Raw genomic sequence first — 15,804 nt, 5'->3', positions numbered from 1 at the left:
GTTGTAAAAGGTGAACTACACTAGTTTTATCATATAGCTTTTGAGTTGTAAAAGGTGAAATTAAGTCTTAATTTGTGTTTATATTTGTTTTAATTTTGTATAGATGGCAGATGAAAGTAGAGTAAGCGATGCCGGTTCAAGTGAAAGTTTACCCATTACGGTAGATAGCAACACCAACACCATTGATACTCAAGATTCCAAGAAAAGGAAAGCCATGCAACCTAGGTCTGACGTTTGGAACCATTTTGATAAATTTGAGGTTAATGGGGTTGGGAAAGCAAGGTGTCGATATTGTAATCAAGCTTATGCTGCTAATTCATCTAGGAATGGAACAATAGGATTGAAGAATCATTTGCTTAGATGCAAAGAATACCCACTTAACATTGATAAAGATAATAGTCAAACAAAGTTAAATTTTCAATCTTGCAAAAATGATGAAGGATCACTTTGGAAATTTGATCAAGAAGTGGTTAGGAGGGCCATAATTGGGATGATAGTTATTGATGAACTACCATTTAGCTTTGTAGAAAATGAAGGCTTTATGAAGTTTATGAGAAAAACTCAACCACTATTTCGTCTTCCTTCTTGTAGAACAAACAAGGGATTGTTATGAAGTTTACGGTGAATTGAAGCAAAATCTAAGTTCTTTTAGAGAAGCAAAACCAAAAATTTGCCTCACAACAGACACATGGACTTCATTACAAAGAATAAATTATATGTGTTTGACAGCCCACTTCATTGACAGGGATTGGAAGTTGCATAAAAGAATACTAAATTTTTTCCCTGTCACTAGTCATAAGGGTGAAGAGATGGCTAAAGCTATTAGGAATTGTTTGCTTGAATGGAAATTAGACAAGGTTTTCACTATTACCGTGGACAATGCTTCTTCAAATGATGTCACAGTCAAAGAATTGTGTAAACAGTTAGATATGTGGAAAACTAATATGATGAGTGGTAAACATCTTCATGTGAGATGCATGGCTCATATACTAAATCTAGTTGTGCAAGATGGTTTGAAAGAACTTGATGCTTCTGTGACACGTGTTAGAAATATTGTGAGGTATGTGAGATCTTCACCTGCAAGGACCTTAAAGTTTAAGCAGTGTTGTGCACATGTAAAGGTAGAATGTACCAAAACGTTGTGTTTGGATGTTCCTACTAGGTGGAATTCCACCTATTTGATGTTGGATACGGCACAAAACTTTGAAAAGGCCTTTGACAAGTTTCATCTTTTTGATGATGGACTGCTTATCAATGTTCTCATCTTTGTGAAGATGGTAGTAGCGCAGGTCCTCTTGAATCTGATGATTGGGTGAATGTGAGGAATGTGATAGAGTTTCTTGCAAGATTTCACGAGCTAACTAAAAAAGTTTCAGGTTCACGTTATGTCACTTGTAATTCTCATTTTGAGGATGTATCTGAACTTTATTGTCATTTGAAAATGTGTTTAGTTAGTGAGGATGAGCATTTGAGAAAAATGGCTGAGCGAATGCAAGAAAAGTTCAAGAAGTATTGGGGTGAGCCTGAAAAGATGAATAAAATGATTTTTATTGCTTCCGTCTTGGATCCACGTAACAAATTTGAATATATTGAGGGAGCACTTGAAGAACTTTTTGGGGAGGAAAAAGGGAAGAAAATAAAAGCTGAGGTGTATGCTTATATGAATTCTTTGTTTGGGGACTATCTAAAAAAGTATTCAACTGGATCTTGTCCTCAATCTCCATCTAGTTCTACTTCATCTAACAACACATCTAATACATCTAGTGGGAGTGTTATAACTGCATCAAAAATAAGGACGAAGCTTCACTTGAAGAAACAAAAGAAGGACAATGGAAGTGGGGGGTGCTAAATCGGAGTTGGATAAATACATTAGTGAAGAACAAGAGCCTTTTGGTGAAGAATTTGATATCTTGAGTTGGTGGAAAACACATGCTCCTAGATTTCCTATTCTTTCAGAGTTGGATCGTGATGTGTTGGCCATTCCAATTTCTAATGTGGCATCGGAATGCGCGTTTAGCACCGGTGGCCGTATTCTTGATTCATTTGGGAGTTCATTGACTCCTAAATGTGTGCAAGCTCTTATTTGTGTTCAAGATTGGCTTAGAGAAGAGAAGAATCCTATTAGGTTGTTAATGCTGCTACAGTGCTGTTAAAACACTAAAATTTGCAGCCTGTTAATGCTGCTACAGTGCTGCACTGTTCTGTTATGTTTTTTGTTAATTCTCAACATTGACTTTGCTAATTGTGTCGAAATCTGAGTACACCAGGGGAGTTGATTTTAGCTGGAAGATCGATTGTCAACTGAAAAACTTGGTCAAGTTCTTTCAGTTATTTTAGATGCTCCATGTCTTCTCTGAAATGAAACAGGGGAGTCGATTTTAGCTCTGTTAAATTGTCCAATTTGGATCTCTGTTGCTTAGGATAATTGTGGATGTTGCTTGCAAAATTGCATTGTTGTAGCACTTGGTGTCTGAAATTTCCTGCTTCTCCGTGTCTTATATATTACTTGGGTGAGACAAGATATCGTGTCTGGGAGTTGCTTGTTTCAATTGAATGTTCACTGCATGTAGCAAACTATTGAATCAGAAGGTAAGTAGATTTGATTGAAGAAACCGTACCGAAACCGTACCGAACCAAAATAATAAATACCGAACCGTACCGAAATACTTTGGTACGATATTTGGTATACACAATTGATAAACTGAATACCGAAATACCGAACCGAAATTCTTAAATACATACCGAATGCCCACCCCTACACCAATCTCTGATATGTGGCTCCAGCATTTTTCAAATCAAATGGCATGACTTTTGTAGCAATAAGTCCCCCTGTCTGTGATAAATGAGGTTTTTTCCTCATCTAAAGGGTCCATTTTTGTCTGATTATAACTAGAATAAGAATCTAAAAAACTTAAAAGCTCATGACCTGCGGTAGAATCAATTAATTGATCTATGTGTGATAAAGGAAATGAATCTTTAGGAAAATCTTTATTTAAATTATTATAATCAACAAAGAATCGCTGTTTTCTATTCTTTTTTGGAACCACAACAGTATTAGCTAACCAGTCAGGGTACTTTACCTCTTGTATTGAACTAATTTTCAGAAGTTTTTGTGCCTCATCCTAGATTACTTGATTTTTGAAAGCCCCTTGATTCCTTTTCTTTTTATTGACAAGTGGGTGTAATGGATCCTCATTTAGCTTATGAGTAATCACCTCTGGTGGTATGCCTGTCATATCTGAATGCGACCAAGAAAAACAATCTGAGTTAGCACGTAAAAATTTAATTAACTTACCTTTCATTTCTGGGCTCAAATTTGCTCTGATGTAAACTTTTCTATCTGGCCAGTGGACAAATAATATCACAGCCTCGAGCTCCTCCCTTGTTGTTTTAATATTCTCGTTTTACTCTGGCTCTTGAATCACATCAGGTCTTGAATCGACATCAGTCTGCCCTTGTGTGTTTTCAGTTGAGGTACAAACAGAGATGTCCCCAACTGAATTCTTTTATTGCTATTTCGCATCTGCATTGTTGGCTGCTATGTTTGCAATCACCACCGAATTAATTCTCCGTGAAGCCTATTGATCTCCACGGATTTGTCGGATCCCCCACTGTGAAGGGAATTTGATAACTTGATGCAACATGGACGGGACAACATCCAATCATGAAACCATGGCCTTCCCAAGTTTATATTAAAGGCCATGTCCGTGTCTATTACCTAGAACTTTGTATCTTTGATGAATCCTTCTGCAAACGTAGCCAGTACAACTTCTCCTTTTGTAACAATGTTGAATTATCAAATCCAGACAAAGACTGTGCCTTTGGTATGACCTTGTCATTAGCTTGAATTTCATTTACCACCCTTAGTAAAATGATTGTTTACTGAGCTAGCTAGGTCAATCAAAACTCGTTTTACATTAGTATCATGTACAAGTAAAGATATTATCAGTGCATCATTGTGAGGAATCATCAAGCAGTACGCATATTCGTCATCAAACATTATACTATTACCTTCCAAGACTTGGCGAACTCGTTTCCCATGAGTGACAGTAACTTTTGATGTCTTTTTCGCAGTCGTGTACATTACCCCATTGACTTCATCTCCTCCGGTTATGACATTGACTGTTCTCTTTGGTGATGGAGTCATTGGGGGTTATTGCCTATTTTTTATGTATGATTTTCTCCCTTTATCACTGAACGAATCAATAAGATAACCTTGCTTCAGTAAATGTTCAACCTCTCACTGCAAAGGCTTACAATCTGTTGTTCTATGGCCATGGTCATTGTGCAACTCGCGCCAGAAATTTGGGTTCCTTCTGTTTGGATCTGATCTCATCTCTTTCGGCCATCACACCTTATCTCCCATCCCTCTTAGAACAACCACCAATTCGAAGGTGCTAATGTTAAAGCTATAATCTCCTATTCTTGCTTGGGTACCGGAATTGTTGCTTCGGGCATCTCGCTCCTTTTTAATCTGGATGAAGAACTCGCCTTTCTTTGCCTTGATCTTGAATCAAATCGTGCATTTTTTTGTTTAGGTCAGGAATCTCGCCCCGCAGGTCCCATGTAAGGCTTGTACCTATTTTTCCAGACCTTCTCTCTGGTTCCGAGCATCTTGACCCTGGACTTTTATCACCCTCGGTGGTGCAACCGTATCTTCTTCTATCCGTAGCTTCGTGCTGTGTCAATTGTACACGTTGTTCCAAGTTGTTGTAGGAAACTCCCGCAAGCTTTCTTTTAACCTCCTCATGGCTTCTGAACTTTTCTCGTTCAAGTTTTTCGCGAGTGCCATAGCAACCCAGTTATCAGGTACTCGCGACAGCATCATTCTCTCTCATTGGAATCTATCTATGAATTCTCTTAGTAAATCTGTACTCCCTTGTATAACTTTGAAGATATCCTCCATCCCTTTTTCAACTTTTTGAGCCCCCGAATGTGCCTTTATAAATGAACCACAAGCTCAGCAAAAGAATCAACAGAGTTTTCAGGTAAAAGAGAGTACCATGTTAACGCCCCTTTTATGAGAGTTTCGCCAAATTTTTTAACCAAAACCAATTCAATCTCATGCTTGGTTAAATAATTGCCTTTCACACTAATAGTGAAGGCGGTTACATGATCTCGTGGGTTGGATGTCCCGTCATATTTGGGAATATCAGGCATTTTAAACATTTTGAGAATTGGCAAAGGTCCCGCACTTGGCTTCCAGGGTTGTTATCAATACTTGTTAATATCCACACCTTTGATCACGCGAGGCATGCCAGGTATATTTTCTATACGCTTATTTTGCTCCTTCAGCTATTTCTGGAAAGTTAGTACTAAACTTTGTAAACTAGAATTATTTGGTGTACCTGACCCTCCATCGCGAGATTCATTGGGTATTTCTCCACTTACATAGTTACCGAGTCCCGAACGCGGATTCTCCAATGTAGTTGTATTAACTGGTGGTGGAGTTTGTGCTGCGTTGGGTAATCCTCTAACAAAAGCCTGCAGCGCTTCGTTCACATGTTTTGCAATCAACTGTTTTAAAGCATCCTGCTCAACGGTTTGGTAACCTCCATGTTGTCCGTCGGTGCGCGAAGCAGACCTTTCAGGTGAACTTTCACATGAGTGCTGAGGAGTTCCCGTGGGTGTGTGATGTGGTGGAGTTCTACGTTGTTGATTCAGCTGGTTGTTCTCGTTAGCAACTTGCATATTTAGTTGTTCACAATGAAGTTTGGAAAGTGAAAAGATTATTAGATTCTCGATAACGGAACTAATTTATTTAACCCAAAAATAGATTTCTCGGTCAAAGTCAATATCAAGAAAAAATCGGGTTACTGATAACCAAAATTACTTCACTTTCTTGGTAATCTGAAGAATAAGACGATTAGTGGAAATAATTAACAAGGAAAGATCACTCAAAACATATTGATAATCTGTCCCAGAATTGCAGTTGGAACCTTTTGAATAAAGTAAAAGAATAATTGCATATATTGATTAAAAATCAGATATCATTACAAATGAGGAATAGGCCCTTATATAAGAGTACATAATTATAACGATTTTCTTACTTATTTCAGGCTTGTTAATGGCATTAATTACCTTGATTACCCGTTACCATATATAATTGTAACGGAAGCATTAATGACTAAGGTTTACAATAACCACGACTAATGTCGATTCTTCCTCATTTATAATAGATTCGCTCATCTTCCCTCCTTATGGTCTTTATCCATTCCGTTCCTATATCGTTTTTGCCAACTATAAGGGCTGGTTCCTTTTCAAGAGAAACACCAGGGGTGTTTCACGCGTGTTTCTCGCGTGCCTTATTGAATTATTTAATTCACTTGATTGAGAGTGCCACATGCCACCTTGATGGTAGTCCACGTGTCATGCCTTTTTTTTACACTAATGCAGTAATGACATGTAATGAATGCCAAAATTCTCTGCAATGGACGTGCATTCAATAATGAGGAATATTCTTCATTGAATGTCATCTAGTGGAAAATATCAATTTGCCCTTGTTAATAATGTTCCCGTCGGGGTCTGCCCGATGTCAAGTTGCCAACCGAAGTTGTTGTCCTCAGTCTTGGTTTCCACTCGCTTCATCTACTGTCTGTCCCCAGTGGATTCCATGTGTCACTATCATCCGAGTACTTAATGTGAACTGATTTTACACTATACAGATAGTCCCCCTGCTTTCTGGTGGCATATTTTTATGTCATCGGGAAGTTGGTGAAGATTTCTTTCTTGGCGGAAAATTATCTGAACCCTTCTGAAAAGTTTCTGACGCTTGATAAGACGCACGTCTCTTCGAATTTAATACCCCGAATGCGTGTTACTCCATGATTTAGCAATATTTTGCCGGTTATCAAGGTAATCATGGCCACGATTTTAGCCGCCTATTCCTTTATGTATACGCTTCATTTTTCTTCTTTTACACTTAACAGTTCTACAAACTCCCTCAACTTCTTTGCTGCTTTCATCTTTCTTCACAGAACTCTTACCACCTTCTGCTTATCATGGCTTCCTTTACTAACTCTTTCAAGAACTCCAGTCTTCTCTTCGGTGGGGGACAAAGAAATCGATGTTGATGCTGACCCCCCTACGGTAAGCACCATCATCCCCAAACGTCTCAACACAACCAAGGACTTTGAAGAGAAGTTCCCTTCTTCAAGCTCTCGCAGTTGGGCTGTTGGGAAATATCCTTCTTCTATTCGCCTTCCAACATTCCTTTTGTGAATGAGGATTGTGATTGCCATGATCTGAACATTATTGCTCCTGAACTGGTGTAGCGAGTAACCTTCTCTAAGAAGAGCTTCATGTACGTTTATACGTACCCATTTACTTTGGGTGCGTTTTGTTTGAGCGAGGCACTTGAACCTCTAATTTTGGAGCTGTGCCACAAATACCAGGTTTGTTTGGCACAGGTGGGCCCTTTGGTGTGGCGAAAGGTGGACTGTCTACAGCGGTTGTGCCAGGAGACGAAGGAGGAGCTCACCTTGGCTCGCATGATGAATCTCTACTCCCCCAGGATTTTCCGTGGGGGAGTAATAAATTATAGCAAACATGACCACCATGATTTGCTCACCAGCATGGATGATGACAACAACTGTGGATGGACGGAGCAGTTTGTCGTTGTTGCCACCAGGGATATCATCCCGCCCATAACTCCATCTTTTCCTGAGTTCTGGACTCGTACACGTAAGTTCAAAGTCTGTCTTTTTTCTAAAAAAAAGGTTGTTTCATGACGTTGCTGATCCTTCTCTTTTCGTTATTTCAGCGACTCAATGGACACCATCAAGGGTTAAAGGCTTGGACAAGTGGGTTCAGAAGATTTTGGACATCACCATGCCTAAGATCCACCGGTGGAAAGAGTTGGCCCCTAAATACAGATGGAAGGCCAAGAATCACAGTAAGTTGACTTGTAAAATCGATTCTGCCTTCGTTTCATTTTTGTACATAAGAAAACTAGTTAACCTCACCCTTTTGTTGGATTCAGGTCTCTCATAGGGCCAGGTTACCATCCCTGAGGAGGACATTTTGGTCGATTCTGTAGAGGCTGTGAGGGTGTTGAAAAAGGATCTCACCCGAACAGGCACCGTCAGATCTGCTTTCGGTGCAAGCGCTTTCTCTTGGAATCCTCGGCTGGATAACAAGTAACCAAAAATCCTACGTTCTTCCTCAGCCGAGGGCAAGAATAAAAAATTGAAGAAAGTCACGCCCGAGCTAGCCGCAGGTACTGTGGTGATTGACGATGATGGGGAAGCTAGTGATGAAGGGGCTTTCCTACAAAGGAGACAACGTCCTTCATCAGCTCAACATGATGCTCAATCTGAAGAGCTTATATACCCAACCGAGGATGATGCCCAAGCGCTCTAAGGAGAGTTTAACTTGGTGGAGGATGCCAATTGTCCCTTTACAGTCCCAGTTACTGCTCCGGTACTATAAAGCCGAGTACCGGGCCTCTTCCGTCTTGGATTAGTGAGCAATCGATAACCAACGTTTCCTTCGCCACAGCTGCTTCTCAACCCACAACACCATCAGCTTCATCCCCTTCCATGTTGGCCTTCATCACCAGCAAGTGCTACATCACCCCCACTGGCCGCAGACGCTCGAGAGGAGGATGTCCCTCCTCCCCAGTCCCCAGACCATGGGAATTTGGGGCACAACTATTTGGCCCCTTCTGCAGATCCCTAGAGGAGGAGGACTATGTCCCTTTCGGTACCTACTGAGTGCTATCTGATGTCCCTACCGGTGGAACTCACCAATTATATTAAGCCGCTGGCTTCAAAGAAGATAAGAAAAAAATACACTCTCTTTCGGGAAGTGTTTGTTGAATAACGCCATGCACAATGCGGCAGCGATAACATACTTGCTCCTTTTACTGTTTATTTCCCTTTGACTTGCTATGATAGGGTTTCTAACTTGGGTTTTTGCTTCACATGTTGACTTCCTTGCTTCCAAGGGCCTTCAGAAATTTGTCCTCGATAATGAAGGACTCCAGTCCAAGAGGAAGCAGATGTTGGCCGAGAGGGACCAAATTGTTGCTCGCCTCCCGATGCTGGAAGCAAAAGCTGCTGAAGATGGTGAGTTAGAGGCGCGATTACAACAGAGTGAGCAGGAAGTGATGGCCCTCAGCCAAGAAACCATTCAATGTAATGTACAGTTTCAAGAAGCCAAGGCTAAATCATATAAGGTCTAGAATGCTGGGCTCGCTGCTGTTGAGCGTGAATCTGCCTCCACTGAGAGATTGAGTAACATGGAGGTAGCCTTGAACTCCAAAGCTGAAGGTTGCTGCTGCTGGGGAGAAGCGTGCCCTGATGGAGTATAGGCATATGAGGATCATGTAACATAATAAGGTTCATAGAATCACTATCAGTGATCTTGATGTTAGCCTTAGCGCCGCGAGATCCGAGTGGGATGGCCTTTCGATCGACGTTGATCATTAGAACTCTAGTGCCGAGCGAATTCCCTCATCATTGAAAAATATACTCTATGTATAACATGAGGAGAAAAACCTTGGAAGAGGCCAAAGCGGGCGTCATTGATATTGACGTTGAAATCGCCAAGGCTCGAGAGCTGGTGTTAACTGCTCAAGGACGCCTCCCAGATCAACCTAATGCAACTAACTCTTCTGAGTTCGATTTTGAGTTCTCAGGAACCCAAGAGGAACTTGAGGAGAATAACTATGAAGGCCATGATCCAGAGCCGACGACAGTTCCGCCTAATTCTCCCAGGGGTGCAGATGCTCCTTTTCCCCCGAGTTCTGGGGGCGATGTAGTTTATCTTTTTTCTTTCTTTTTCTTTGTTGTTTTCTTTTTGTATTTTGTACTTGTGCTGCTTGGCACGTTTGATAAAAAAGTGCTTTTTGTTTAAGCATTGTGCAAAGCTTACTTTTTTGCATCGAACTATGGAAGGGTTCAGGTGCATTTTTCCCGATAACATTTGGATTCCGGGCATAAACTCTTCCGGAACCAACCTTTTACTGTGAGGATTTCATAAGATAGTGCCCTCTTATGTTTACAGTGATCTTGAAGAGGACATCTCCTGTCCATTCCAGCACTAGCATTTGAAGTACTTCTCTAACTTTCAAATGATAAAATCAATTCATCGTTTAGACAAGAAACAAGATAAAAATAAAAGGACTTTAGTTTGTTCCTTCTATCTTCAAAAGTATATAAGCATTCGTTTTGGTGAAAGAAAAGATATTGCCATTACATGTGGATAATTTGTACAACTTGTTTCTACAGGACTGGCTGTGTAGTCCCTAGTCCCGATAAGGCATCTTTGTTCCCGAATTTTGTAGTCCCGGTTTCTGTGGCAATGGGGTTGCCGTATTCTTATATCATTCCCCCTAGTGTTTGAATGCGTAGAATGAGAATCAGAACACTGGAAGTCATGTTCCTTTGAGGATTCCACTAGTGAATGGTTGATTAATCTTTGGTTTGATATCAAGCTTCGTTTCCTGTTAGGAACTTTGCTATCGATCCAAAGATTATCTAACCACCCCTAGTGGCTTGTAGGGAAAACACTTGTAAATGGTTGAATAGCCTTGGTCCGGTAGCAAGTTTTGCTTCCCATTAGGAGTTTGCCACCGAGCCAAAGACTATTTAACCATCTCGTAGTGGTTTGTTGTTTCGATGCCTTGTCGTTAAAAGGTTTTACTTCTGCTGATGGCATTTTCTTTCGTTGCTACATCATCAAAAACCTTGCAAAACACCCAGTTGGGACAAAAACTAAATGAAGGAAAAAAGAGTGCAGCACATACTTTCAGTAAAACTGGTGCTCATCAATAATAATACCTTTTGAGGTGGGTCACATTCCAGTTGCTTGGAAATTTAACTCCGTCTTGGTTTTCCAGTTCATAAAACTCTGTCTCGATGACAGCTTTAAACCTGATGAGGGCTTTCTCACATCGGACCCAGCTTGCGTTGAGCTCCCGAGTGTTTTGAGTCACTTTCCTTAAAACCAAGTCTCCCACCTTGAAATAATGGAGATTGTCTCTTCGATTATAGTATCTTTCCATTCTTTGTTTTTGGGCCATCATCCTTATGTGCGCCAAGTCCCTGTGTTCGTCAAGCAACTTCAATTTGACTAGCAATGCTTCATTATTTGTCTCTTCGTCCGTCCAGAAGTACCTCAAGGTTGGTTCTCCTACTTCTACCGGGATTAGAGCTTCTGCCCTATATATGAGAGAGAAAGGTGTCTCTCCTGTGCTTGACTTGGTCGTCGTCCGGTATGCCCATAACACTCCCGGTAGCTCTTCGGGCCACTTGCATTTGGCTGCTTCCAACCTCTTTTTGAGGTTTAGAATAATCACCTTATTTGTTGATTCCGCCTGCCCATTTGCGCTCGGGTGGTATAGAGAAGATGTGATTCTTTTAATCTTCAAGGAATTTTGTGACCTTTGAGCCTATGAACTGTCGCCCATTGTCGCAGGCAATATCCTTTGGTATTCCAAATAGGTAGATTATGTTCTCCAAAAGAAATCGACCACTTCGCGTTTGCCGATTTTCAGGTAAGGACATGCTTCAACCCACTTAGTGAAGTAATCAGTTAAAATCAAAAGAAACCTTACCTTATCAAGAGCTGGTGGCAATGGACCGACTATGTCCATCCCCCATTTCATTAATGGATATGGGGATAATACCGAGTGCAGTAGCTATGCTGGTTGGTGCATTAACAGCGCATGGCATTGACACTTGTCGCATCTCTGAACGAATGCCTTAGCGTCTTGTTCCATCCGAGGCTAGTAGTATCCTTCCCTAACTAATTTTAACACCAACGAGTCTGCACCTAAATAATTTCCATAAATTCCTTCGTGAACCTCTCCCATGACGTAATTAGCTTCGGAGGCACCTAAGCACCAGGCCAACAGGCCTTGGAACGACCTTCTGTATAATTGTCCTCCCTAGAAGCTGTAACGAGCTGCTTTGGTGCGGAGTGCTCGGGATGCCTTCGGGTCTTTGGGCAGCTTGCCGTGCTCAAGGTAGTCGATGATTTCATTTTTCCAATACCAGACCAAGTTGGTTGTATTTACTTCATAATAACTGTCCATATCCAGAACCGAGTGCATAAGCTGTATTATCGTACCAGAATCTGATCCCTTCATTTCCATGGACGAGCCTAGATTGGCCAACGCATCTGCTTCTGCATTTTCTTCTCTTGGGATGTGAGTAGTTGACCATTCCGTAAATCACGCGAGTAAAGTTTGTACTTTCACCACATATTGGTGCATGTGTTCCTCCTTGGTATCGAAGATCCCATATACTTGATTTACCACCAGTTGGGAATCGCATTTGATTTCAATGACCTCGGAGTCTAGTTCTCGGACCAGTTCAACTCCTGCAATCAAAGCTTCATACTCAACTTCATTGTTAGTTAAGGGAACAATTTTTATGGTCAAGGAAATGCACCTCTTCCATTCGCGTTGTTGGAAGCACACGACAACGCTTGCCTCAATTCTGTCATGGACTGGTCTTGCCGTGACAGATGGCCCATGATGACCTTTTGTTGTTCCTTCAAGATCCTCACCGTTTTCGCAACGTGCTCGTCTTCAGCGTCTTCAGGAGTCGCCTCCCGTATGTGTCAGGGATACCGCCCGCCATGAAGTGGCGTGGCTACATCCTCCTCGTTGCGGGTGTCGCTGATCGAATCCTTGTGCTGAGGTGGATTTTCTTCTGTCTCAACGTTGTGTGCGATGTTGACATCGTTATCTGTCATCTTTTACGATTTTTTTTAAGAATCAAACAGATTAGTAATAGACGCAAGGATCAATTCAATTACACGATTGTCTAAACCCCATGAAAATAATTAGTAGTACCCACATTTGTAATACTGCTAAGCCTATTTTGACTAGAAACTGAAAACTATATTTCCATAGTATGAATTTGACTACAAATCATAGTTAAACATGAACTAAATAAACTTATAACTACCAAACTTTGAACAATTTTGATTTCCTAATACAACTTTGAATTAGTTTTCCAGTACGGAAGATTTTTCAGACCTAACCTTCACAAATAATTAAAGAAAGAAAATGTCACTCCCCAAAATAATGAAACGTGATCGGCACTCAGTGCTATTAACCCATTTCGACTGAACCGATAACTAGACTCACTCTATATATACTACTCCTACGCCACGTTAATGATTAACATGAAAAACATTTTCAAAACATACGAATCCTATTTTTGACAAAAAAAAAGGCCAAATATGTCCTTCAACAATGCAAAACCGGGCAGATACTTTTTCATGTCCTTACCGTTCAATTGGTGGTCCAAATAAGCCCTTAACTTTACACAACCAGCAAATTAACCTAATAAGTTGATTAATATGCCTTAATTTCAATAAGGTATATTGAAATTATATATCAGTCAAATAACTTATAAGCACTAGGCTTACTGAAATTAACATTGAATATCTTTATGATACTACTCTATCAGAATCATTTATAATGATACTCCTAGTTGATATTGTCATATTTACCAAAGATGCCACAACTTCAATTCTTATTGGAAGAAATACGATAAAAAAGAAAATAAAAGAACCTGTCTTTGCTCTCTATTGCAGAAATTCTAAACTTAGCTTCATCATATTTCTTCTTAGATCTCTTCAAACAATTATTCAAGCTGATATAGTCTTGTGTTGATAATGTATTTCTCCCTCTGTCCAATTTATGTGGTGGAGCTCGAATTTTGAGAGTCAAATTTCTTAATTTTAACTGTAAATTCGGACATAAAATCTTCAAGTTTAAAATTTATATATTTGGAAACTGTGTAAAAGTATTACAAGTCACATGATTACCAATTCAAAATATCTAAAAGGCATATGAAAAAATCAGGATAAAAAAACTCGTTTGACTGTTGAAATCCGAACTTTTTCACATAAATTGGGATGGAGGGAGTACTATAAAACAAATTAAAGCAAAACAAGAGATGTAGAAAGTGACCTAGAGAAAGAGGCAGGAGAAGTACTAGCCTGTTTGGCCAAGCTTCAAAAATCAGATTATTTTGAGAAGTGTGATGGTAGGCTATATAGTTGATATTTACACCTTAATATGACCATGCTTTGTTGTTGTTTTATAGGTAAAGTGCCAACAAAATGCTCTAAATAGTGTTCTTTTGTTTCGCAGGAAATATTATATGTGAGGAAGTAACACAGAGTGTTTCGGAGGCGATAATGTGAAGAAAAACGCCCACTCGAGAAGTACCCGAGCAAAAAGGAGCAGAAAATGGCCTGGGCAAGAATTCCACCGCGACCGCGGCAGACCGCAGCGCGACCGCGGTGGATTAAAATGTGACGCAGTAAGGTTAGCTGTCACCGCGGTCGATCGCGGTCCACGCCGCGACCGCGGTGAACTGTTCACGCTGCTGGAAGTCTGGGGACTAAAGTGTATTTTCGGAGAAACTTTTGTAAAACCCTTATAAGCTCTAGAAATTCGCCCAAGTTGAAGTTAAGCTTGTTTTTAGACTACTTTTGGAGGCAAGAACAAGTGTGAGAAGATCAACCAAACATTAGAGTTTTTCTATCTCTTTTATTTTCTTGCAATTACCCATTACGAATAATTTAGTAGTTTATTCTCGTTTTGTCATGAGTAGCTAAATCCTTTGTCTAGGGTTTTGATGGAACCTATTGAAGGATGACTTTTTGATTATGTTAATATAGTTTGTCAGTTAATCTCTATTTGTTCAACTACGTATTTGTTGTAGTTAATTGATAGGATACTCAATTAGCTGTGCTTATTTAGTGTGCATAACTCGGGAGAGAGTGCATATTTAGGTAGTTGTTGAACAACATCACTCCCAAAGTATAAGAGGGATCTATAACTGCGGGTTTAAAGGCGGAATTAGGAATAACAAAGCCCTGGGTGCAATCTAAAGTGAGCTGCAATAAACAAAGCCAGCTAGTGTATCGGGAGAGTGCGTCTAGTAAATTATCGTGATTACTCGAGAGAGATTTACGATAAAAGGAGTGCTCATGATTGATAGAGATATTTTGGTGAATCTATATGAAACATAACCGGAAGGGATTCCATCAATAGGGGAAATCACTACCTTAGAACCTTATCATAATTGTTTACAACTCAAGCATAGTTAGTTTTCAGCTGTTTATTTACTTTCAGTCTTAGTTATTAGTAATACCATCAACTGTTATTTACAACGTTTGAGGAAGTTGATTCCGTAGAATTTAGTAAGTCCAACGAAAGTGATTGATAGGTTAATTCCCTGTGGGTTCGACTCTGGGCATAAATACTCAGATTATATTTGCAACGTCCGCGTGTCCTTTTATAAGGCATAGTTGGGCGTGATCAAATTTTGGTGCCGTTGCCGGGGAATTAACGGTGTTATCAATTACAATTGAAAGAAATACAAAAATTCTTAGTGTAGTCAGTTTTCTCTATACCCAATCTATACATTGAAAGTTTAACGTTTGTTGACTTGGTTGCACAGGTGCATGCTTAGAAACTCAACGAAAACTGGTGAAGTATTCGAAGCTCTATCAGATCCCGAAAAAGTTTTTAAGGCCTTGAACGGGGCCAACCGGAAAAGCAAACAGCAACAAACAATTGAACAATCCGAACCGAACATGGGAGATCACGAAAACAATCCATCGGCACCTCCTGTGCCAGAGGTTGCTCTCTATGACTGGGCACAACCCACAGCTAAAAATCTGGCCACAACGATTGTAGTCCCGCAGATACAGGCTGAATCATTCCAAATCACGAATAACATGCTGCACTTGTTGCAAAATAAGGGACTATTTTCGGGGTCACAAGTCGAAGATCCTCAGCAGCACTTGAAGAATTTCCTGTCAATATGC

The sequence above is a fragment of the Nicotiana attenuata genome, unplaced genomic scaffold (genome assembly GCF_001879085.1).
Source record: "Nicotiana attenuata strain UT unplaced genomic scaffold, NIATTr2, whole genome shotgun sequence".
NCBI lineage: Eukaryota > Viridiplantae > Streptophyta > Magnoliopsida > Solanales > Solanaceae > Nicotiana > Nicotiana attenuata.
Note: the sequence above shows the minus strand (reverse complement) of the source record.